This window comes from Lissotriton vulgaris, unplaced genomic scaffold (genome assembly GCF_964263255.1).
Source record: "Lissotriton vulgaris unplaced genomic scaffold, aLisVul1.2 SCAFFOLD_2237, whole genome shotgun sequence".
NCBI classification, from domain to species: domain Eukaryota; kingdom Metazoa; phylum Chordata; class Amphibia; order Caudata; family Salamandridae; genus Lissotriton; species Lissotriton vulgaris.
In genome coordinates, this window is record NW_028247956.1 from 333,284 (window position 1) to 360,417 (window position 27,134).

The 27,134-nt window shown below is 41.7% G+C and overlaps 1 long non-coding RNA gene across 1 annotated transcript in view; it reads right to left on the minus strand.

Moving 5' to 3' along the window:
- The window catches only part of LOC147664967 (uncharacterized), a 102,972-nt gene that overhangs the window by 31,931 nt on the left and 43,907 nt on the right, over nt 1–27,134 (minus strand). The window contains exon 2 of the long non-coding RNA XR_015305075.1: nt 20,576–20,672. This is a non-coding gene — a long non-coding RNA (uncharacterized LOC147664967). The remainder of the gene's footprint in view (nt 1–20,575; nt 20,673–27,134) is intronic.

Here is a 27,134-nt window from a genome sequence, read left to right on the forward strand (position 1 = left end):
ATACTTTTTGTTTGGGTTGCCCCTTGAGAGTTGTTCGTTACAGATTAGGCAAGTTACCTTGGCCGCATTCACTTTTTTCTTCCCCTCTGGGAGTGAAAAAAACTCCCATACAATGTGTGACTTGGGCTTGTATGGGGTATTTTGTTCAGGCAGCCATCTTCTCCCATCCTCCTCTTCCTCTTCCTCCTCCTCCTCTTCTTGACCACCAAGGTACTGTTGTGGTGGTCCTCTTGGTGGTTGTGGTGGTGGTGGTGCAGATGCTCCAGCTGTTGCAGCTACAGTAGCCATTATAAAGTACAAAATAGTTCTCTCTCTATTAGTGAAACAGGTCTTCCTCAGTCAAAGGACAAAGTCAGAATAAGGAAAAAAGGTGGGGTCTTTCATCATTTGGAAAAACAAAACTGTCCTGAACCAATGAGAAGTGTTATTTTTAGGTCATATGACCCGGGCTTAACTCATTTGGAAACCAAAACTGTTCTGCACCAATATAAAGTGTTAGTTTCAGGTCACATGACCCGACGTGCTTACGCTACGCGCCCCGGGGCGCGGCGTAAGCGCGTCGAGACGTTGCGCGATCGTATGCGCACACGTGCTTCCGGGTGCGCTTACGCTGTGCGTCATATGATGCATCACGCATCTACGCAAAACGTCAGGATGTTGTTTTCGTTCGCGAGAATAGCGCTAACGGGACGCTCCCCGGTACGCGCCACAGGGCGCGGCGCAATATTGCGCTTATCGGTACGTTCACCGGTCTGCGCCCCGGGAGCGCCCCGGGGTTAAAAAAAAGAAATTAAAAATGACATAATTATAAAATATAAAATTCGCTTTCAAATTTATTATTTTTTATACCTAAAAAGATTTGCTATTAAAAAACCATTGAAATTCACTGAAAAAACCATAGGTTTCACACCAGTTTTAGTTAGGAATTAGCATTTAAAAAAACGATTAAATTCACTGACAAAACCATAGGTTTCACACCAGTTATAGTTAGCTGGAAGTTTTACTCGCATAAAACCATTGAAATTCCCACGTTATAGTTAGTTGGACTCACTATAACTTGCGCGTGCAATGCACTGCTGATGACGTCACATATTACATCACTCATGACATGGTCAGTGACATCATTCATGACATCACTGATGACACCATCCTTGTGACAGAGTGACAGACCTCCTTTCACTGTAATGTAACCCTTGAAACACATATTCAAAAATAGAAACTAAAATGTTCAAAAAAATGGAGATACTCATGCCAGTTACAACAAACAATTCAGTAATTCCACCATCTATATACACATCCACTCATTCACCAACAGTTCTATATAGTCACTCATACATATACTCACTCATCATATGTAGTGATACATCTATATATCCTGTTACACAACAAGTCATCCAAAAGTTACTCACACACATACACATACATGCAAATAAACTATTGAACCTCCATTTATTTGCATATACAGCTATACACACCCTACCACCTTACTTCTAAGGAAACTTACACATATTTACTCTCTTAAACAATCACTTATAGAAACACATACTTATTTAAACAGGAACTCTTACAATCTCACATATACTCACTTATATACATCAATATTCACATATATTAGATTAAAACATATGTAGTTACTGATAAAGACTACTAGTGAGACAGTCATTCACTCACTAACACACACATATACACACTCATCCACCCATATAGTCCTGCACATATGCTGTCTTCAAAACACATACAAACAGTGAGTCAGTCATTGATGCATCTATGTGCTAAGTAATACCCCCATCAAACCATACAGACACTCATACTGATACTAAAAAAACATCTAATAAGCCAGTTAACCAATCATTTTTTTTTTAAACATTCATTAAAACATGTATTTAAACATTTATTCTTCCATCGACCTTTACCTATAAATATATAAAACTTATTTATTTTTCAGAAAGACACACATTCACTGGATGGTGTAATCAGTGATGTCATGAGTTATAGTGAGTCCAACTAACTATAACGTGGGAATTTCAATGCTTTTATGCGAGTAAAACTTCCAGCTAACTATAACTGGTGTGAAACCTATGGGTTTTTCAGTGAATATATATATATATATATATATATATATATATATATTATATATATTGCTGCTCCAGATTTGCACCGAGTCCTTGCACTCTCGGGCGGGTGCTCCCCAGCGGATGGTGCTCTCCGCAATATTTTTGCTCCAAAGTTCCTGCGGTATCTCCCTCACGGTGTCCAGACGCGTTTCGGCATTCGCCTTCGTCGGTGGTCGACGAAGGCGAATGCCGAAACGCGTCTGGACACCGTGAGCTCTGAAAATAAATCTTTGAGCTCGCCACCCTGAGTGCTTGTCTTCTTTGCGGGGGATACCGCGGGAACTTTGGAGCAAAAATATATATATATATATATATATATATATTCACTGAAAAAACCATAGGTTATAGACCATATATAGTTAGGAATTAGCATTTACAAAACCTTATTTTACTCACACAAAACCATTGAAATTCGCATATATAGTTAGTTGCACTAACTATATATCGCGCACCCGCAATCCACTGCTGATCATGTCACATATTACATCATTCATGACATGGTCAGTGACATCACTGATGACATCACTGATGACATCACTGATGACATCACTGATGACATCTAAAATGACATCACTGATGACATCTCATTTGACATTACTGATCACATCACTGATGACATCATTCATGTGATAATACGATGAACATCTTCAGACTGTAATATAACCTTAGATACACTCAGTGTAAACAGACACTCACAGACTGTCACTCATCCATGAAGTTACGCACACACCTAGTCAGTCATGCAAAGAATCAATCACACCTCCATTTCCTCAACTATACAGTTATACACACCTTACTTATTCAAACATATACTAACACATATTTACTCTTTTATACAATCCCTGATACAAGTTCACAATGATCCATACAGCCACTCACACATTCACTGGCTCTTATGCACAGTTATTATATATGTCAACTCTCACATGTACTGTGTTTTACATATGTACTTACTTTGACATGTAGCACTGAGATATCCATTCACTCACCAATACACTCATGCACACAGTCAACCACCTATACAGCTGTTTCCACATGCACTTTTGAACCCATACATCTAGTGAATCAACTGCTCACACATCTATGCACAGAGTCATACACCTCCCAGCCACCCACACACACACTCAGTCTCCCATACAAATACTTGGGCAACCAATCAATAACCCATATAGTTACTCATATAGCTACTGATCAACACATGCAGCAGTTTACAAAACAACAGACATAATGATGCACAAATTAAGACAGTTTAGTCACTAACCCATGCACTCAGTGAGACACATTTAATCACTCACTCATACAGTCAGTCATGCACCTACTAAATCCTTCACCCAGACACTTATACATCCACTCCACTCATTCTTCAATATGTAAGATATATTGTAACTTTACAGAAACATACAGTCACTGGATATTGTCATCAGTGATGTCATCAGTGAGGTCATTTGAGATGTCATCAGTGATGTCATCAGTGATGTCACTGACCATGTCATGAATGATGTAATATGTGACATGATCAGCAGAGGATTGCGGGTGCGCGATATATAGTTAGTGCAACTAACTATATATGCGAATTTCAATGGTTTTGTGTGAGTAAAATAAGGTTTTGTAAATGCTAATTCCTAACTATATATGGTCTATAACCTATGGTTTTTTCAGTGAATTTTCAAGGTTTTGTAAATGCTAATTCCTAACTATATATGGTCTATAACCTATGGTTTTTTCCAGTGAATTTCAATGGTTTTTTAATAGCAAATATCAAAAGCTGTAAAATGTATTCTTCTTTTAAAGGAAAAATATATTTTATATGTATTTAATATAATTTTTTTATGTATATAAATTTTGTAAGGGAACGAATTTATCAACTATCATGCTGAAGAAGAGTGTGGGGAAAAAAAACAAAGAGGAGGACTAAGAGGAAAGAACAATCAGTTCAAAAATACAATTGCTTTAAAGCATGAAGTGCTTTTTCACACATTTACATTTAAATAACCCATATTAGAACATACAAAATATCTACAGAGGAGACGGTGTACATTGAATTTTAGACTCTTCATTGGTACCTACATGTTGGTACTTACATCACCCACACAACACAACAGCTCTATTCAGAGCTACCCTACCTCAAAGCACTCTAAAATATTATTTTACTATTTCCCTTGGTTTTCCCCTTGTTACGCTTTCCCGAACGCTACCCGGTGCGCGGACCGGGCGCTAACCATGCGAAAATTTGAAAAAAAAAGGTTGTTTTTAATTTACATATATGGGCCTCTTCAGCCACCCTCAGAAAACCTAGGGGGTCAGGATATGTCTCCCGTGCCCCCTTATACCCATTCCCAACATTGTTTATCTTCCATCTTGTGACTAAATTCGTCCGAAACACAAGATGGCGGACTCCCGTTACGCTACCAGTGAGCTACCCGGTTCGCGTACCGCGTAGCGCTTCCACCGCGAAAAATCGAAAAAAAATGTATTTTATTTTTTTGCCCCGCGGGGCCCTTTAATAGCCCCCACATCAATCCTAGGGGGTCAGGAGGGGTCTACCTTGCCCCTTTCATTCATTTCCCCCTTCGTTTATTTCCACCTCTTGTCTCTCGATCCTACCGAGAGACAAGATGGCGGCCGCTCCGGACTGTTTAGAATGTTGAGAGTCACCGGAGAGCCAATCCGCTTCTCCTCGCGAAGTTCCGTTACGCGTCTGGTACGCGAACCGGGGCGCTAACCGGGACGCTGTCACAGATATATATATTTTTTTGAACGTTAATTTCTCAAAATCCACTGGAGCACATATCTTGAGACCTAGCAAAGGCACATCGGGCAAACAGTCTCTACAATTTTGCCAAGTTTCATAGAAATCCATTCAGCCGTTCGAGCTAAAAGTGAGTCCAACCGCCCTATAGAAAACTCAATGTTAAAAACACGTTTTGGGACCCCCCTTTTTTCTCGGCCCCCGCTTGACGAAACCCCCCCCAAACTTTCAGGGGACGCTCAGAAACAAAATGTGCCATTTTCCTGAAAATTTCAGCCAATTCCGTCCATCAACGCCAAAGTTATTCAACATAGAATTTTCAGAAATCCCTATTCAAAAAAATCCTAACTATATATACCTACTGGCGACCGCCAGTAGGTGATATATATATATATATATATATATATATATAACATTTCTATGGCAAAATGAAACCCCTCATTTTGTTCCTTTGCAAATTAAATGTTTTAAGTGTTAACACTTTATTCCAATCTAGATGACTTCAGGTGTGCCATACTTTTGTCATAAGTAAGACTGTTAGATCTCTAGTTGTTCTTAAGAACACTCTTGGACATTCTGTCACTGGGCTATAGTTGGGCTACATCTGGCTGATATTTGGACTACATTTGTTTTTTTTGTCTCTGGTGGCCATCTTTGGGCTACATTGGGCTACATTGGGCTACATATGGGCTCTAACATATATATAGCCCAATGTAGCCCAATATATATTTTTCAAAGTTAATTTTCGTAAAAACCACTGGAGCATATATCTTGAGACATAGCAAAGGCACATCGGGCTACCAGTCCCTACAATTTTGCCAAGTTTTGTGGAAATCCATTCAGCAGTTCGAGCTAAAAGTGAGTCCAACCGCCCTATGAAAAACTCAATGTTAAAAACACGTTTTGGGACCCCCCTTTTTTCTCGGCCCCCGCTTGACGAAACCCCCCCAAACTTTCAGGGGACGCTCAGAAACAAAATGTGCCATTTTCCTGAAAATTTCAGCCAATTCCGTCCATCAACGCCAAAGTTATTCAACATAGAATTTTCAGAAATCCCTATTCAAAAAAATCCTAACTATATATACCTACTGGCGACCGCCAGTAGGTAATATATAACATTTCTATGGCAAAATGAAACCCCTCATTTTGTTCCTTTGCAAATTAAATGTTTTAAGTGTTAACACTTTATTCCAATCAAGATGACTTCAGGTGTGCCATACTTTTGTCATAAGTAAGACTGCTAGCACTCTAGTTGTTCTTTAGAACACTCTGGGACATTCGGTCACTGGGCTATAGTTGGGCTACATCTGGCTGATATTTGGGCTACATTTGTTTTTTTTTGTCTCTGGTGGCCATCTTTGGGCTACATTAGGCTACATTGGGCTACATTGGGCTACATTTGGGCTCTAACATATATATAGCCCAATGTAGCCCAATATATATTTTTCAAAGTTAATTTTCGTAAAAACCACTGGAGCATATATCTTGAGACATAGCAAAGGCAGATCGGGCTACCAGTCCCTACAATTTTGCTAAGTTTTGTGGAAATCCATTCAGCCGTTCGAGCTAAAAGTGAGTCCAACCGCCCTATAGAAAACTCAATGTTAAAAACACGTTTTGGGACCCCCCTTTTTTCTCGGCCCCCGCTTGTCGAAACCCCCCCAAACTTTCAGGGGACGCTCAGAAACAAGATGTGCCATTTTCCTGACAATTTCATCCAATTCTGTCCATCAACGCCAAAGTTATTCAACATAGAATTTTCAGAAATCCCTATTCAAAAAAATCCTAACTATATATACCTACTGGCGACCGCCAGTAGGTAATATATATATATATATATATACATAACCTACTGGCGGTCGCCCCCGGGGGGCCAAATCCCGGGGGCAATGGACTCCTTGTAAAGGGGGGTCCAGAGGGGCCCCCAACCCCGTGGACCACCACCCCCCAGGGCTTTACTAAATTATGGGCGGGGGCTCTGAGGGCTTATTTTAATAGGGTGGGGGGCTCTGAGGTCCCCCAGCCCCGGGGACTGCCACCCCGGGGCTTATTTTAATAGGGTGGGGGTGCTCTGAGGCCCCCCCAGCCCTGGGGACCGCATCCCCCGGGCTATTTCAAAATGGGTGGGGGGCTCTCAGGCCCCCCAGTTCCGGGGATCACCACCCCTGGGGCTTTTTACAAATGTTGGAGGGGGCTGCGCAGCCCCCCTCTTGGAGCCATTTAGAGCCCTGTAGAGGCCCTGGAGACCACCACCCCCCAGGGCCGGCTCCTGCAGTGTCCAGGGGTGCTCAACCCTGGGACACTGCTGTTGCAAGGCAGGGCCTCGCGGCTCCCACCCTGCCATTGCAAACTACTTTGGTTTTTGAAAGGAAACCTGTTCTCTCTTTCAAAAATCAAAGCGGATTGCTTTTCTGAATGGGGAGCAGCATGTTAGCTGCTCCCCAAGCAGCAAAGCCTTGCCGGTTTCCGCAGGATGCAGAAAGACGGCCCACCAGGAACCTCCAGTATGCGCCAGGGGGCTGCGTTGCAGAGAGGTGTAAAAAGGGGCATGGCTTCATTACACCTCTCTGCAAAGCAGCCCCCTGGCGCATACTGGAGGTTCCTGGTGGGCTAGTTGGCCCCCAGGGACCCTCAGTATACAAGGGGATTTAGTTCCCCTTCTGGAAACGCGCCAGGGGGCTGCATTGCAGAGAGGTGTAATGAGGCCACGCCCCTTTTTACACCTCTCTGCAACTCAGCCCCCTGGCACATGCTGGAGGTTCCTGGTGGGCTAGTTGGCCCCCAGGCACCCCCAGTATGCAAGGGGACTTAATCCCCCAACTTAGAACGCGCTACGGGCACGTTTGCACTGTGGTGAAGGTAGGAGGCGGGGCTTGAGGTGATATGTGTGCAAATATGCCCTGTGGCGCGTTTTAAGTTGGGGAATTCATTCCTCTTCAATCCAGAGGTCTTCTAGGGGCCAAGTAGCCCAACAGGTACCTCCAGTAAGTGCCACGGAGATGCATTGCAGAGTGTTGTAAAAAGGGGGCATGGCCTCTGAACACCTCTCTGCAACGCGGCTCCCTGGCGCATACTGGAGGTACCTGGTGGGCTAGTTAGCCCACAGGGGACCTCAGGATTGAAGAGGAATTAATTCACCAACTTAAAACGCGCCACAGGGCGTGTTTGCACACGTCACCTCAAGTGCGCCCCCTTCCTTCACTATTGAGCAAAATATTCCTCTAAAATCAGCCGAACTACGAATTCCGATTTACTCACCTGTTATCAGGAGAGACGTCAGTGTTGCATCTTCGAGCCCAATACGGACCCTGAAAAGTAAATCTAAGCGTACTTACCAGTAACTTGTATTTCCTTCCATAGGAATCTATTGTGTGTTTTTCACCAGAAAAGTTTCTAAGTGTCTATTTTTGAAACATACAAATATTCCTCTAAAATCAGCTGAACTACGAATTCCGATTTACTCACCTGTTATCAGGAGAGACCTCAGTGCTACATCTTTCAGCCCACTACTGATCCTGAAAAGTAATTCTAACCATACTTACAGTACGGGGGAATTTCAATGGTTTTGTATGAGTGAAATGTGCAGCTAACTATAACATGTGTGAAACCTATGGTTTTTTCAATGAATATATATATATATATATATTTTCACTGAAAAAACCATAGGTTTCACACCAGTTATAGTTAGGAATTAGCATTTAAAAAACCTATTAAATTCACTGAAAAAACCATAGGTTTAACACCAGTTATAGTTAGCTGGAAATTTTACTCTCATAAAACCATTGAAATTCCCACATTATAGTTAGTTGGACTCACTATAACTTGCGCGCCTGCAATGCACTGCTGATGACGTCATATATTACATCACTCATGACATGGTCAGTGACATCACTCATGACATCACTGATGACACCATCCTTGTGACAGAGTGACAGACCTCCTTTCAGTGTAATGTAACCCTTGAAACACATATTCAAAAATAGAAAATAACATTTTCAAAAAAATGGAGATACCCATACCAGTTACAACAACCAATTCAGTAATTCCACCATCTATATACACATCCACTCATTCACCAACTGTTCTATAAAGTCACTCATACATATACTCACTCATCATATGTAGTAATACACCTATACATCCTGTTACACACCGACAGTCATCCAAAAGTTACTCACACACATACTCACACATGCAAATAAACTTTTGAACATCCATTTATTTGCATATACAGCTATACACACACTACCACCTTACTTCTAAGGAAACTTACACATACTTACTCTCTTAAACAATCACTTATAGAAACACATACTTATTTAAACAGGAACTCTTACAATCTCTTACTCTCACATATACTCACTTATATACATCAATATTCACATATACTAGATTAAAACATATGTAGTTACTGATAAAGACACTAGAGAGACAGTCATTCACTTAATAACACACACATATACACACTCATCCACCCATACAGTCCTGCACATATGCTATCTTCAAAACACATACAAACAGTGAGTCAGTCATTGATGCATCTATGTGCTAAGTCATACCCCCACCAAACCATACAGACACTCATACTGATACTAAAAACAACATCTAATAACCCATATACACACACATGTAGCTACTCACCAACCCATGCAGCCACTTATACACAAAGTGAAACACTAATACATATATTTAAATATTTAAACATTACTCGCTAATATATGTATTCACTGAGATACACTTAATAAGCCAGTTAACCAATCAATTTTTTTTTAAAACATCCATTTAGACATTTATTTAAACATTTATTCTTCCATCGACCGTTACATATACATATATAAAACATATTTATTTTTCAGAAAGACACACATTCACTGGATGTTGTCATCAGTGATGTCATGAGTGATGTCACTGACCATGTCATGAGTGATGTAATATGTGACGTCATCAGCAGTGCATTGCACGCGCAAGTTATAGTGAGTCCAACTAACTATAACGTGGGAATTTCAATGGTTTTATGCAAGTAAAATTTCCAGCTAACTATAACTGGTGTTAAACCTATGGTTTTTTCAGTGAATATATATATATATATATATATATATATATATATATATATATATATATATATATATATATATATAATATTTATATTTTATAGTATTATTGCTCATAAAAAGACAATAACGTGCATACAAAGCTACAGACAAAAATATAATAAATAAAAGATTTGATACACAATGTATACCATTCTGGTGGTCATGAATGACATACTCAATTTTTTTGTAAATGTCCAAAAGAACCTGAATGGCTAACATAGTTGGAATCAAATCAGGATGACATAAACCATTTCAAGTTTCTGACACATGTCCAAAAGAACCAAAGTGGCTAACATAATTGAAATCTTTTTAACAAATGTCCAGAAGCACAAAAATGGCTCATATAATTAGAATCGGTTAAGTCAATGACATCTAGTTGATGGATGATGAATTATTACCGCATCTTGTGCACGTAGATCGTATCATACTGAGTATTGCCGACTTGGGTTACAAATTCAACTTTGCAAAATTCCATATCGCCTGCTTGTCGGTACTTTTCCTGGGATACCAACTGAATAATGAAGGTAGGGGGTTGGCCCTCCACTTTCTGGAGAACTATCCACAATTGCAACCTCCATCTACTTTGAAAAAACTGCAATCCTTGCTGGGATTTTTAAACTTTGGGAGGACATACAGTCCTGATTATGCCCAGCATATAAAACTGCTTTACACGTTGATACAACCCACTTTCTCGTCTTCCAGCTGGCATTCGAAACACACTGAAATACTTCGGTCTTTGCAGTCTGATCTGCTTGCGACTAACTTCTTGTTAACATGTGACAATTCTACAAACTTGGTCATAAGAATTGTGGCAGGAACTGTAGGTTTCACTTATTTAACGTTCAGTGAGGGTGACACAGTACCAATAGTTTGCAAATCTACACATCAGCAGAAATGCGCTTTTCCAGAGTTAAAAAACTTTTGACGGCTGTGCAGATGGCGATTCTGAAAGAACGTTCTCTGGTGCAGGGAAAACACATTCTTATGGTCTCGCCAGTACCTGCTTTGGAAGCAGTGACAAAGGCGAGTGTTCCAAAGTCTAAAGCTTTACATCCCCTATTGGATACAATGGGCAAGTTCCTTGACATCGGCTGATGTCACATTTATCTTTGATCCCTCTTTGCAGACACAGGAGTTTTTACAATATGAACATGTTCATCCTCCTCCATTGCCTTTGCTTCCTCTTGAACAGTACATATGTATCATCTATACTGACGGTTCTGCTCAGCCAGCCATTGGGTCTGAGCATGCTTATTCAGCGGCCTGCGCTATAGTGGCAGGCTCAATTGTTGATGGTGAGTTTAAATCTTCCATTGTGAACACACAGTCACTAACTCTCGAATTCACTGATCCTGATGTACCCACTCTTGTTGTGTGCGATTCCTTCAACTGTGTGCAGGCTTCCAAAGACATTTTATTCTTTTTGTCTCAGAATGATTATTGAGACTCTAAAGGTAGAGCAATAAAGCATTAAACGCTTTGGGTTTGAGTGGCCGAACTTAAGGAACATCTGTCACTTACACTTGGCCATCAGCGTGTGGGAGCACATGCTGTTGGTAATTCTTTGGCTGATGAGGCAACCAAATCGGCAGTTAACACATGTTCAGTAGCAGCAGTTACGAGGTCCATGACTATAATGGATAGTGATATTCTTGCGGCTATTGCTGCGACGAAGAACGGAATGGAGTTCCCACAAGGTTTTCCTTCACAATATTAATATCACTTATCTCCTGATCAAGTTCCATTTGCAACTATTCCATCCGTTTGGGATCGGCTGATTCCCAACGAGGACTGCAGACATATCTTTTCCTCAACTTCTACTTCATCTTCCACTGAACAAGAGCCCCCAACTCGGATTTGCATTTTCCTCTCCTGGCTTCGTAGAACTTATCTGGCTCCTCCTTGGACGTACATCTGGATGGTGCTAATGATGGTGTCTCTCTTTATGTGGATTGGTTTTGTGACAGTCTTTTTCCTTCTAATAAATGGGCATGACTTACCTGAACGCTCTGCAGCCCATATGGTAGATGGCGTTTTGGCCCCACACACTTCTTCTCATAAAAGGAAACGGAATCAAACATTTGTCAATATTTCAGCATTTCCAGTTAGCAATGGGTTTGTTTGGAAAGAAATTCCATTCAAAATATATAGTCCGACTGAGATAATTCAAATTCCATACGTGTTTCGAATTTCTCTAGGTGATGTCATCACACCAGGAATACATTCAGACGACTGGGATGTCAACACAGTGCGTTCTCTGTTTCAGATTTGAAATATTACACAGCTTTTGAGACTGAAGATTTGTATTTAAATTGTGCAAACTGTGCGGATTTATTCTGTTTCCAACATTATCGTCATCATTATTTACACAAAACAAATACTGTCAGACCTGTGGTGAATTATACAAAATGGGAACAGTGTCCAACAAAGTATAGAGGGAGTTCACTGACACAGAAAAATAAGTTTGTACATTTTTCGGGATATAATCTTTCAAACCCGACATCGTTTTATTACAAACTGAATACACAGACACGTTCGAAATTTATGTTACGGTATAATTACTGGAAATCAATATGTGGTACCAAAGTTTGGCAGGTCCAGGGTACTGAGCCATTACATCGTGGGTACTGAGCCATTACATCGTGCTTCTTTAATTCCATCACAGTTTATATTTTTGAATGACATGGTGCAACAGACTACATGTCTTGGTTTAGCTACTACTAAAAATGTGAATGCTCTCTCACTTCCGCAATTGGCTGCGTAAGGCGCATGGCCACATTACAAAAATTATTCTACGGCCTCCCTATAGGACATGGTTCTAAATGGTACTATTAACTCCTCAGACAGTGATCAATTTGGCTAGTGGATGTAGCCAATAAGTACCAATGCGTGTCAATTACGCTTTTCTAATGCTTCCACCGGGTTTACGCTCAGTATACCTGACCCTAGCTTCCCTCGGTCACATATCAGTAGGTAAATTATGCCTGCAGTGGTTGGGAAACTCCACATTGTCATCTGTCAAACAATATTTGTCTCTATTAAATGGGGACACAGATTTTCCCGACTTCCTTTTAGGGCCAAAATCCTCTCGTAAGAAACAATTTATGTATGTTGCATATAATGAATTTAGTAAATTGTCCCAAAGGAAAGCTGCTTTCCGCTTACGACAACTTGATCAGGCTAGGATTGTGATCGATAATTTTAGAGGCGGAGTACATGGTAGCCAGTTGAGCAGTCCGGTTGTGTGTGCTGTCCGTCTCTAGGCGAGGAAACAACATGTATTGGCCACCATCAGAAGGACAGACCGGGAGACTCGGGGAGAAATTGTGGGAATGCGCGCACACAGAGGCGGCGTGTGGGCAGCAGCTAAAGAGCTGCACTGGTCATGGAGAGCCGCTGCTAAGATAACTTACAGGGGGCTCACAAGTGGCTGGGAAAATTACATTTTGTTTTATATGAAGGCCTTCACCCACCAACCTAGTTGGTGGCATGCTTCATCATCGGGCCATACCAAGGGCACCGAATGTGCCTCGGGTGTGCTGGGACGTGTTTACAGCGGAGCGGACTGTGTTAGGTGAGTGTGCAGTGATGGTGTTGGGAGTGTGGAATAAAAAACTGTCCAAATGGTCCCACGGTCCACAGGGGGGTTTAACTTGTGGGCTCTTGGCAGTATTTAAAAGCAATGCTATGGATGTGATTTGGAGGTAATCATAGGCTCCCACATGCAGTGTGGTCAACTAGTTTCAGGCAGGCCTTGTGGTAAAACTGGCTTTCATCAGGACCATTATTTCAGTTTGTGAATTAAAACAGGAGTCTACAGAGTGTGTACAGGCTGCTATGTGACGCACACGCTAAGGTGCGAGAAGTGTAAGAGGATGGTTTCCTCTAGAGTTTTACCTGCAAAGGTTAAAAATGGACAAACATAGAAAGACACACATACATCAAGAGTAAGAAAGACGATATGGCACTGTAAATTTCAAGGTGACTTAGTATCGTCGTGCCTTTAGTCGGAATAATGCAGTACGTGTAGGCATGTGATACTGAGTTGCCATTTTGGAATTATGGGGTACCGTGCTATCACTTTGAAAATGTCAATGTGGTCAATTGGTGACTTTAGTGCTCATGAAACATGGAAAACAAAAAGGCCTTCTCTTATGTTCAAATAGTCTGACTCCATGAGCCCCTGGGGTGGGTCCGACTTACAGTCTCACTCTAGTTATGATTAAAAGGGGGGGTGGAGAGAGGGATGTGACCGTGTGGTAGTCACCAGTGCAAGTCCCGCAGGTTTGGGATTGGCAGCGGTGTCCCCCGTTTCCCTACTTACTTTGTCACAGCTCAGGACCTGCAGCTCCACCAACTTGGCCACTACAGGAACTATATAGGTGTTTGTAATGGTTTTGTCCAGGTTTAAATGTCTTCCTGGCGCCGCAGCTGAAGTCGATTTCCGGGATTAATGCGGTTTATGTTGTGCTATCATTTGGCTGATGGTGGTTTTAAGTGGCATGCAGTGGCAAGGTTCCAAACAGGCGGATTTGCTGCATGGAAAACAACTTTTCAAAATAGAACAAAAAGGATGGCCTCTTGCGCTGCCGCCTTTTAAGCCACTGTGTTTGGGCTAATGCCTCCTGAGAAGAAAAAGTGAAAGCGTGCCGAGCCCGCAAAGCAAACATGAGGAGACAAAGAGGAGTCCAGGCGCGTGCGCATGCCCTGTCCGGGCGCTTGCAGGCACGGCAAAGAGGAGACGGCAAAGAGGAGTCCAGGCGCATGCACATGCCCTGTCCAGGCACATGCAGACAGGGCAAAGAAGAGACAGCAAAGAGGAGTCCAGGCGCGTGCACATGCCATGTCTGGGCAGGCACGCCGAAAAAGACGCGTCGGAAGCGCTGCTCCAGGGCTTCGGCAGCAGACCTGTTGCACTGCCGGAGGACTTGGCTGCACATGTGGGACACCGCGGTGAATGGGCAGGCTGCGGGAGTGAGGGCGGACTGTGTTAGGAGACTGCCTGAAGGTCCTGTGTTGCATTGATGCCGTGCGTGAGCAGAATCTCCAGTCAGGGTGGGCAGGGCCTAAAGGAGACAGGGTGGACACAAACCCAGCTTCCAAAGAACACAGACAGAAAAACAACAACTATAGCTCTCGCCAAGGCGAGCAGCGCATGCCCGACCTAAAGAGTAAGGTCATGCATCGAGGATTTACTTTTTCCTAATAGATAAAATCTTAAATAATAATGTTAAAAAGGTTGAACATATACCCTTACATTTATCTGACCACTCCCTGGTCTACATGGCAATAAAAACAGGGAAATCCCAGGTAACATCCAGATGGACCGTAGATGCACCCTTTTTCTAGATCAGCAGATCATAGGCAAGATGAAATCAATAACCGAAGAATACTTTAAAATCAATATTAACAGCCAAACCCCTAAACAAAAGTCTGGGATGCCTATAAAGCAGTGATTAGGGAGGCTTTAATTGGTTTGGCTGCTTTAAGGAATAAGATGGTTAGACACAAAATTTGCCAACTAAAAGCCAGAATTCTAGACCAACAAAGAAAACTTGAGGTAGCGCTGTCTATACAAGATCAGGAAAAAATAGAAGATTTACATGAGGAAAAAAAATGATTTGACTAATATACTAGATGAAACAATCAGCAAACAATGGTAAGCTATTGACCTACGAATATGCGGAAGGCAGTGGGAAACTCCTAGCATGGAAAATACAGATAAGATAATCTGGGTAAACAGGAAGTAGATGACTCAGGGATCGAGAAGGTGTGCACTGATTTTTTTCTATCTCTATATAATGAGATTCTGCAGGAGTCTAACAAACAAGTTGACTCCTACCTGAGCAAGTCGGGTGTCCCTACTTTAGAAGCAGAAGATAGGGAAACACTCAACTCAAAAATAACCACAGAAGAAGTGTTTGAGGTGTTGAAAAAACTAAAAAGAGGGAAGGCAGCGGGCCCAGATCCACTACCAAACGAGTTACATATGGTCTAAACCCCTTCCCTGCTTATGATGGAACCACACCATCATGAGGCACGGGCGGCGTGTGCTCATGACGGCGTGGTTCTTCCATGCTGCGGCCGCTTCGCCCACGTGTCACTGAATCCCCACCTGTATGGGTGAATTAGTAAGTGGGTGGAGTCGTGATGGAACCACGCCGTCATGAGCACAGCTCGCCCGTGACTCATGACGGCCTGGTTCCGTCACGAGCATGGCGTCGTGCTCTCACCCTCCAGCACCGCCATGGAATTAGCGCCGCGCGCCAAGGGGTTAAAAGAAATACTGGGCCCCATATTGGTTATTCTGATAAACAAGATCTTTCTCAAAGGGTTTACTCTTTCAAATTCCTGGAATGATGCCACTATTACTATATATCCCAAAGCCAGGAAAAGACCCTTTGAAGACCCTTTGAAGTGTGAATCAAACAGACCTATATCCCTCATACACAAGGATTATAAAATTTGCACGCAGATCTTGGCAACAATATTAGGTCATACTACAAGCAATTTGAGCCATGGAGACCAGAAAGGATTCATTAAGGGGAGACAGCTGCATGGCAATACACACAAATTGATTGACACTATTGACATTGCCACTCAAGAGAATATTCCTCTCACAATTCTTACTTTTGACGCCGCGAAGGCCTTTGCCCGAGTAAACTGGATGTTTCTTTGCAAAGTAATAACACAATTTGGCTTAGGAGAGAATTTTTTTAAAGCAGTAATAAACATACACACATCCCCAGTGGCAAAAATTCTGATAAATGGCAGCCTTACTAAAGAAATAAAAATCAGAAGAGGCACTAACCAAGGTTGTCCACTTTCGCCTTTTTTAATCAACCTATATATTGAGCCCTTGGCTAACGCCATAAGATCTTCACAAGGAATAACCCTGTTTAACTTTCAAGGATGGGAAAAGAAAGTGGCATTATATGAAGATGACTTAATGGTGTTTACTTGTGACCTGAAGGTATCCTTACCTAATATGAACAAGAAAAGAACTCCCTCTTGACCTATAACTACTTAAACTATAGGAGTAACCTCTCAAACATAGGGCATATACCAACAATGTCTACACAAGATGAAAAGTTTTTTTCATTTTATTTCATTTTAGCAGTTTAAAAAGTCATTTTTTTCCTCCTCTTTTTTTTATTACTCCTTTTTTATATCATATTTTTCAAAATTCATCAGTTATAAAAAATATATACATTTTACACAATAGCTACAAAAAAACATTTTACAACACAATCAAATTGTCCTTATTTCTTCAAATTTATACAAAACATGAAATCAATTAAATAAGCACACCAGGTAAAGAGCCACGCACACACCACAGACATCCTCCTAAACATCCATTCCATCACAAAGACAGCAAAAAAGGAGATTTCCTATAACATTGAGACTGTAGTCCAGTAAATGACCAAAGTCATTTAGATTTCAACAGGAGAAGAAAGGTCGACGCGTTTCGGTGGAAATGCCGCATAAGGGACCACCTTCATCAGGACCAAACAGACAGTATGGTATAGGATCTCTCAACCTGGGGTGCAGATCTTTCTAGGACACGTACAGGCATTTAGGGGTGTTTCTACTCGTTTCCAAACACTTAAGCCCGATCTGGAGATACGTAGATGTTCACCAGGCCAGATTTATATTCCTTTTTTATTAATGGATAAGGCAGCTGTTTTTTTAGGAACCTGAACTGTATACAAGGGGACAGAACCCGGCAGAGGAGGGCTTATAACCGTCTCTAAGGTCGACTTATTTTTCGTTGGTGGTGTGGAGGGGACGCCACATTTTTAAATAATTTTCCTAGTTGTATAATCCTCATAAAATGGTATGTCTTTAATCATGTAGATACATTTTGCAAGATCCAAAGATCCTGGTCCCCAATGCAAGCCGCCTCTGCCGTCGTCCGTAGTAGCGGAGTAAACTACGGACGACGGCAGAGGCGGCTTGCATTGGGGACCAGGATCTTTGGATCTTGCAAAATGTATCTACATGATTAAAGACATACCATTTTATGAGGATTATACAACTAGGAAAATTATTTAAAAATGTGGCGTCCCCTCCACACCACCAACGAAAAATAAGTCGACCTTAGAGACGGTTATAAGCCCTCCTCTGCCGGGTTCTGTCCCCTTGTATACAGTTCAGGTTCCTAAAAAAACAGCTGCCTTATCCATTAATAAAAAAGGAATATAAATCTGGCCTGGTGAACATCTACGTATCTCCAGATCGGGCTTAAGTGTTTGGAAACGAGTAGAAACACCCCTAAATGCCTGTACGTGTCCTAGAAAGATCTGCACCCCAGGTTGAGAGATCCTATACCATACTGTCTGTTTGGTCCTGATGAAGGTGGTCCCTTATGCGGCATTTCCACCGAAACGCGTCGACCTTTCTTCTCCTGTTGAAATCTAAATGACTTTGGTCATTTACTGGACTACAGTCTCAATGTTATAGGAAATCTCCTTTTTTGCTGTCTTTGTGATGGAATGGATGTTTAGGAGGATGTCTGTGGTGTGTGCGTGGCTCTTTACCTGGTGTGCTTATTTAATTGATTTCATGTTTTGTATAAATTTGAAGAAATAAGGACAATTTGATTGTGTTGTAAAATGTTTTTTTGTAGCTATTGTGTAAAATGTATATATTTTTTATAACTGATGAATTTTGAAAAATATGATATAAAAAAGGAGTAATAAAAAAAAGAGGAGGAAAAAAATGACTTTTTAAACTGCTAAAATGAAATAAAATGAAAAAAACTTTTCATCTTGTGTAGACATTGTTGGTATATGCCCTATGTTTGAGAGGTTACTCCTATAGTTTAAGTAGTTATAGGTCAAGAGGGAGTTCTTTTCTTGTTCTTGTTATTGCCTTCCCCTCTACTCCCTGACCTGAAAGCAATTCCTAGAGGGGGTCCCCTTTCCTTACTTATCCTTACCTAATATTACAAAACTGCAAAATGAATTTGGAGAGGTTTCGGGGTACCAAGTCTACCACCAAAAAACGGAAATCATGGACTGGAATACCCCTATACCATCTCCCTTAGTAAAGAATAGAATTAAGTATCTGGGAATAGAGATACTAAAAAACATTGACAAAATTGCGCAAGTAAACTTCGAGATTAAAGTGAAAGAGACAAGTAAGCTGCTAAGAACCTGGAGTGGTTTACCATTGTCTTTCATGGGGAGATCCAACGCAATTAAGATAGCTATCCTACCCAAATTCTCTTTTATTTTTAATACTATTCCTCTGGAATTTAAACTGCAGTGGATCAAAAAGATACAAGGTGAACTAAACGTTTCATATGAGCCTAGAAAAGAGTAAGAATCGCCTGAAAAAACTACGTAGGAGAGAAGATCAAGGAGGTATTGCTAGCCTGACCTTCTATATTACTACAGGGTTTTCCAGTTCAAGAATATCAGGGTACCACTCAAGGAACATTCTCTCTATGCCCCGTATTACAAAGTGATAGTGGAAGGGGACTTCTGTCTATACAAATTTGGCCACCCAAAGTACTTAAAAAATAATCAAGCTGGAAGTTTTAGGTGCAGCCTTTAACTCTGGTACCAGGTTAAGCAAGTACTAAAAATTCCATACTATAGTACCTTTGCACCTATCTGGGAATCCCCAGGTACCCCAGAATGTCTGAAAGACGTTCTGGCAGTCCCCATAAAGAACGCAGGTATAGCAAAGTGGGGACAGCTAATACAAGCAGGAGCTTTGACAAGCTGGGAGTCTCTACTAACGAGTACGGGTGGGAACTTCAAAGATTCAAGTATTACCAACTGACAAGCTGGGCAAAAGGAATGGCGAAATATCAGGATGAGAATATGGAGCTCGAGGAAGAACTACAAAGTGATCCAGTGCGAAAGGAAGTATCAAAATGGTATCGACTTATGATCCAAGCAGGAGATCTTACTCTACCACTAGAGTTATGGACGAAAGACCTGCCATCACAGGACTTACAACATCTAGGCAAGTATCCTTTTCTACATTATGGCGTGTAATAAAATCTGCACCTCTTAGGAAAAAACATATTTTTACACTACAAAGGGCATACTGGTCGCCAGCAAGGCTGACAAAGATAAACAAGTAAGTGGTGAAAAGATGACCAAAGTGTGGAGAAATAACTGCAAATGACATCCATATGTTTCGGCAGTGCCCTCAACTCCATCTATTCTGGTCCAACGTGGGTAATGTTATAAGTGACGTCTTGGGACAAGACATTAAGGTAAGCACAGATATAACTATTTTTGGAACTATGAGTGATAGCGGGCTGTACCTTGTTTAAACGAAAAGCAAAATAAACTATTGTTTGTACTAATTCTTCTCGCTAGACGGGAGATATGTATAAAGTAGATACTTGCAACCCCCCCCCAACATTAAAGGACTGGCTGACCTCAGTGTGTAAGATTAAGAAACTGGACTTAAGCAGAAAAGGAAGTAACCAAATGAAATTCTGGGAGATATGGGACAGGAACAAACTCCAAGATGGAGAGTAGAGGTAGGGTAGGAAGGGATGTCCAAGGATTACACATAATACAATAAACAAATTCTGGGATTGATACCATCGTGGACTTTACCGGTAATTTGTAGATCGTAAGACACAAGCTTACCTCAAGATGAGAAGCCCTGCCACCTACCAGATGAGGCGAGAAAATTCCCTAGCTGGTAAAGTTCCGAAAAGAGGGATAGCTGTCTTCCTCTATCTCACTTTTTGCACCGAGGACAAAAAAGAGAAGAAAAAAATGTGATCAGGATAATTTATGCAAATTTCTTGATGTGTTTGATTATAGCATTAACACTTTGTCTTTTTGGATTAACACACTGGATAAAATTGTTTCATCTGTGATTGACATCGTTCAAAATGATGTATCTGTGCTATACCATGGTCAAAGTTAATTACGGTCTGTAATGCAGTTTGGTTGGAAATTGCAAATGTTGAAGAATGGAAAAGTTCAATGGGAATATTTGAATGATTCTGCCTTATTTTTACCATTTAATCTGACAGATAAACAGAAACTTGTGTCTATGAAAAACGCAACATACACTATGCTACACATTGAAAAGTTGGATCCGTTACCTTTCACTATAGCTGAGACCGAATCTTCGGTCTGGTTAATACAAGGGGTTATATCATTACCTTACAAGGGAGGACTGTGATTCTACCGTAGGAAATTCCTTAGTCTGTAAACAAGTCAAATTGCATGGCGCTTGCAACGTGTTAGCTCCTAATTTGGCATGTTTTTTAAAAGGGACTCCAGTCCCTACGATAATTCCCACGCTAACTTTACTTTCTAATGGTAGTTATCTTATCCTGAATAACCATAATTGTTGCGGCTTACAGGCAGCCATCCTATATATAGTAAGCATTTCCCAATGTGTTACATGTTGCAGCAATGTTCTCTTTCCACCCACACAGGGGAATTGCTGATACCTCGCTGTGGCCCTCAATTCCAACTTTGAAGAAAGACTTCAACAAGTTAAGCAGACTCAAAGCACAATTGTTTCAACAAGAAAGAGACCTTCGAATTGCAGGTGGCTAGAAACTAGAACTTCAAGTGAGATTAAGTCACTGCTGAATACAAATCTACTGCTCCATTTTGGGGAGTTAATACACCAAATATCTAATGCGTTTGACACCGAAGGACTGGCTCGTTTTTTCAAACTTGTGGGATCCAGCCTGGTGTCATCATTTCAGAATATATTTGGTGTTATACCTGCTTTTATTCATTCTATTTTTTCTAGTGACTTTGGTGGGTTTCCCCATGTGCTCTTGCTCGTTGGTGGTGCATTGCTTCTTTTCTGCCTACTACTTAACCCCTTCGATGCTCATGACGGAATGGTTCAGTCATGAGCATCGGTATCCCTATGCTCATGACGGAACCATTTCGTCATGAGGCCAGGGGCACGAAATCCCTCTGCTGCAGACAGCAGAGGGATTTCGATTATTCCCCTGTGACCTTGGGAGCTGGGGTAGAGCTTCCCCAGCTCCTGAGGCCCCCTCCCTGGTTTCTGTGCCATGACGATCAGCATGCATGTCGCGCTGTCGTTATTGCACAGAAACCGAAAGTGAAATGAGCCTTTAGGCTCATTACAGTTTCACTTTCTATGTGGTCAGGGGGCTATCTCAGCCCCCTGGGCACGTAGAAAGACGGGAGATGTATCATTGGAAAGGGGAGATTCTCCCCTTTCCAATGGTACCCAGTGGTTCCCTGCTTGGGGAGCGCCCCAGGAAGGTGATCCCCAAGCAGGGATCTACCCACTAGACACCAGGGCTGGGCCCCTTGGGCAAGGGTTTTTGCTCCCCCAAATGTTTCGGGTGTCATTTAGTCTTTTAAGCCCACTAGATGCCATGGATTTTTTTAGGGCAAATTTGAATTAGGGTGAGGGCTTCCAAAGCGGGCAGGCCCATGCCCCCACTCCCTCCCCCGCAAAAAATACAGCCTTCCTGACCCCCCGGGGGGGGCAGATGGTACAGTAGCCCCAAATCTGCCCCCCCCCCCCACGGGGGGCAAAAAGCCCAGTAGACGCCAGGGATTTTTTGGGCAAATTTTAATTAGGGTGGGGGCATTGGCAAACCCAGTAGGAAGGCTCTGAAGCGCACGGGTACGATCAGCACACAGGCTGACCCAGGCTCTGCAACCTTAGGCTCACTATACAGGAAACCTTTCTCCCAGTAGATCCAATGTGATCCAGACTGATAACCTGCTGCTGTAGTGTAGTTCCTATTTTCCTAATAGGCCCTGCGCATTGGAATAACATAAACAGTAGTATCGACGTAGAAGTGCGGATCTTCCAGGTCTCTACTGACTATGCTAAACTTAATTGGGTTTGTTACCAACTAGCTCAGAGGTCACTGGAAACTTTCTTGACTGAATAGGAAGTGATCAGCTTCCCTGGTACAGACGAGAAGGGATTCAGTTTTCCAACAACCGTGCAAACATGACAACTTTGCTCCTCAGATAAGAGTCAATCTCTAGAGTCGTGTGAAACAATAGACAGTTATTTTACTCAGTCAGTTGTTGTGCAGATTACTTTCACTATATGTAGAGAATAGAGAGACGGGCGTTTTCAATAAAAGTGTTATTTATTGAACAGTCTTTCTTCTCATACAAGAGAAATGAATTGCCACAATTGCAAGACTTGTTATTATAATAAGTACGTACAGTAAAATGAGTATTGCGAAATAATAATGTAAAAGCATTGATATGGATTCTTAGCCATACAATGGTTTAAAATGAATAAAACATATATACATTCATATATACATTAGCTAACGTACTCAACTGGTGCTTCTAACTACGCCTACCCCAGTGTACCTGACCTAAGCCTAATACTTGGGAGGGAGTAAGGAAGTAGCAGTTTTAGTTAAGTTGGTTTTGCCAAGGTTTGCTTCAAGAATTCTCTCTAAGGGTTTAGTCAACACCAACCTCTGGAATAGAATGTTGGAGGTCTGGTATCTCCTTCAGGGGACTCGATATCCCAGTCACTCGCAAGAGTAGGCTGGAAACGCCGGAGCTGGATTTCTCTGCAGGAGAAAAGACAGCGTCTCTCTCAGCGCGTCGAGGAAGAGGAGGAGGGGCAGCGTCCGCGGGCAGCTTGCATCTGCTGGGCTCTTGCAGGGGACGGCTGTTCAGCTCCTGTGTTCACCACACCATCGTTCGCTCATTCGCAGCGATAGTAGCAGCGATAATAGTATCATCTGCTTCAGTGATGTATCAGCAGCGATGGCATTGAGGCAGCGGTAGCATCAGCTGCATCAGCGATGGTATCATCAGCAATGGTATCAGCGTTTGCTTAAGGCAACGCTGGTAATATTTATACCTTAAAGGTGCCTGATTTGACGTAAGTTTTTGGACATAAGACGTCAATAAAGATGTCACTAGGAAGTGATCGTATCTCAGTGCTCATTAGAGTTCTATTACTAATCAAAACATAGCAAGCAGGGATTTCCCAGGTTGCTGAGTTTTATCTTGTTGAAGAACTCGGAGTGTAATCTAGGAATCTTAGATAGTGGCTTCTGCTGTGTCATTTGCACTAATGAGCTGCAAAGGAAGTTGCAGAGGAAGCGATTCTGAAATGTGGCTCTGTTCGTGTGAGGCCAGAGACGAGTTTCTGAATATTGCATTTGATCGGTTATGCCAATATAGGGAATAAATGGATTTATAGCCGTATAGGGGCATAAGGTCACAGTATCGATCAGGGCCCTAGATTAGAACGCGACACCCACTCCACGAATTTATGTCCATCAAATTACTAAAACTAGAGCAATAAGATGCAAGTGTAACATTGCCCACCCCAAAATACATATATGCATTTGAAATAGGCGTATTTGTAATACGTGAAAATATAGGTACTGTACGTCTTTGAAGCATAGAAACCATTCAAATGATAGCATATGCAATCAATGAACGATTTTGCAAAAAGAATTACACATGAAATATCTCTGAATACAGAAAAGAAGGGCGAGATAATTTCATCACATATAAATGCATTGCAGTAAAATGTGCTAGAGGCTTGTTGAAAATTATTATTATGTCTCTAGATTTACCTAAATAGAAGTAGAAGCTTCTGTTCTTTATGAATAGGTCTACTTTAAGCAAAGAATTTTCGTGCCAGAAAAAAAAGGGGAAAATATTATGAAAAATAGTTCAATCCAAAAATATTTTCTTGTGAACGGGGGAATAGAGTTCCAACGCTTTTTAGCAGTTTTTGTTGATCAAAACTGAAGGCCGAATTCAGAGTTCATGGGAACGCTGTGTGTCGGAATGCTTCTCTAAAGTTATTGTTTCTGTTCGGGAGAGAACATCAAATCAGACAGGCTCTCAAAGAATTGGTCTACAAAATCAGGTGACAGTTCAACCAAGTTCGATAGTGCTGTAACTTGGCAGGTGTGAGAATGATTGCTGTCATCAAAGTCTGGATCAGCAATGCTCACAGAAGGTCGTACCTGGGTGATGTTGCTTTTGTCACTCGCTCCACTGTTACCACCTAGTCGTAGTACAGGAGTCTCAACGAATGCCGTCATCAGGATTGGTAGCCGCTGGGGACAACACAATGCGTGAGCCTTTATCGGACTGAGCAAAGTATCGACATCCATTGGTACTGCTGATGGAAGTGCAAGACAGATGTCCAACACGCATTCATCTCCGCATAGCATACATCGTAGTACAGGTAAGATGCAGGATTGCCATATAGGTCTGAATGAAAGGAACCAGGTCAAGTTTAGATCTCTCAGCCTGGCCAATCCAAGGACTCTAGTTATTCTGTCCCGGTAGCGCACTGCTAGGATTGTTTCTTCCATTCCTGCCGGAGTCATGTCTGAGCTTTGGCTTGCCATATCGGAGCAGGAGGGTCAAAAATAAAATCCCTGCTACAAGTCCCAAAAATAGGGGTATGCCGCCAAAGACTGAATGGACAAAATTGGGAACGATTCCCAGAATTGCTCTGAATGGTGTTAGCAGTCCCGTAAAAATCGTCTTAAATATGCCTGGGATGCCTATGGCACTAGACATGTTAAGAAGTTGGCTCAGCATTTCTACGAAATGCACGGGGCAATTTGTTGATAAAAGGTTATGAACCTCCGTAGCTGTCCTTGCAACTAGGACATCATACGTCTCTTTTGATGACGTGATGGGCACTGTTGTCTGCAAAAGCACAGACTTCATTTTGCTTAAAGTATTAATTCGTATAGAAGAGAAATTCAAACATGGCCAAATGGGAGTCTCTATGTCTCCAGGGCCGCTCGGGAACAATGCTTGCATACAGCATTTGACCATGGAAGTTACGCTTACGAGATAGGCTTTTCCTGGCAAAAGGCCACAACAGCTGTGATCCGTTATTAGAATGTAACTCCCATTTGCGAGTTGCATAAAGAAAGGCTCTATCTGCGTTGCAGGTGTGACAAGCTGGTGGCATGAAAGGTTGTTAGAATTGCCTTCACAGGCTCCGTGTAAATTAATACCCTGGCACAAAAGTATACCGCTTAGTGAATGTTTACAATTTTCACCACTAAGAAATACATTTTTGTTGCTGTCACTGTAGCATGTATGTGTGTATGGTAATTTCCATGCTGATTTAATGTACCCTTTACCCAATCGTTCATACTGGCCAGTAGGTATGTATTCAAGGCAATTTTTAAATCGGAAAGTTGTTATCGGAATTGTGATAATCCTGTGTATTATCCACTCAATGACAGGACTTTCTGACATTGTCAATGGTAATCTCTCAAGTTTTTCGATGCTCAGGATTGTATAGTCTGCTCCTTTCTGTGCCAAGCTGATTTGTTTATCAGTAAGGTTAAAGATGGAAAACAACGACGTTGTGTTGATTAAACGCCAAGGCACATAGCCTGAACGAAGATTTTGCAGCGTCCAGCCTAATTGTACAATAGAACATAATTGTGACTGGCCATGCTGTAACATTAGCAAGTCTCTGTCTATTATATCAAAGGCAGAGGATACAATATTGTCCAGTGAGTATATTCTGGAGGACAGAGTCATTAACCCATTGTCCACTACAGAAAGTGATTTTTCCAAATTAATACGATCAATTTCTCGTATTTTTTCAGCTGTTTCAATTTGTGTGACTTTCCAAGCCTCGTTGTATGCAGCATATATACTGGTCGCTATGCAACGTTTTTGACGCTGTTTGCGTGGTCCCAGAATGAAATCACGCAAATCAGCACCATCTTTAAGTAAAGACAAGTGTTGCTTAATTTTAGCCAGTGTGGATGATCCTAGCCATTCAAGGCAGAGTTTCCCTACACTGTATGTTGTTACTATCCCTGGATGTTGTCTCTGGGAGTATCTAGGGTCTTGTCTGGTCATTTTTAACCCCTGTGTTTTGTTCAGGAATCTATCTTGACAGTTGTTTGTGTCAGTAGGCCAGATTAACCACTTTTTCCAATCAGGATGTGTTCTGTTTAAATGTAAAATTTTGGCTACGTCTATCTCAATATCTGTTGTTGCATTCTCAGGTATTGGCTTTGGAATAGACGGTTTGTTAAGTTCTTTAATCTTAGCTAGGCCAAGACAGGATGTTTGGTGAATTGTTTCATTTAAAAACATTATTTGCTCTGGGATCATGCAGGCTCGAAAAAGTGCTTCTAGGCCTTGTACCTGCCACTCTTTTGTACCCCAGATGGTTTTTGTTTCAATGTTATTCTTCCAA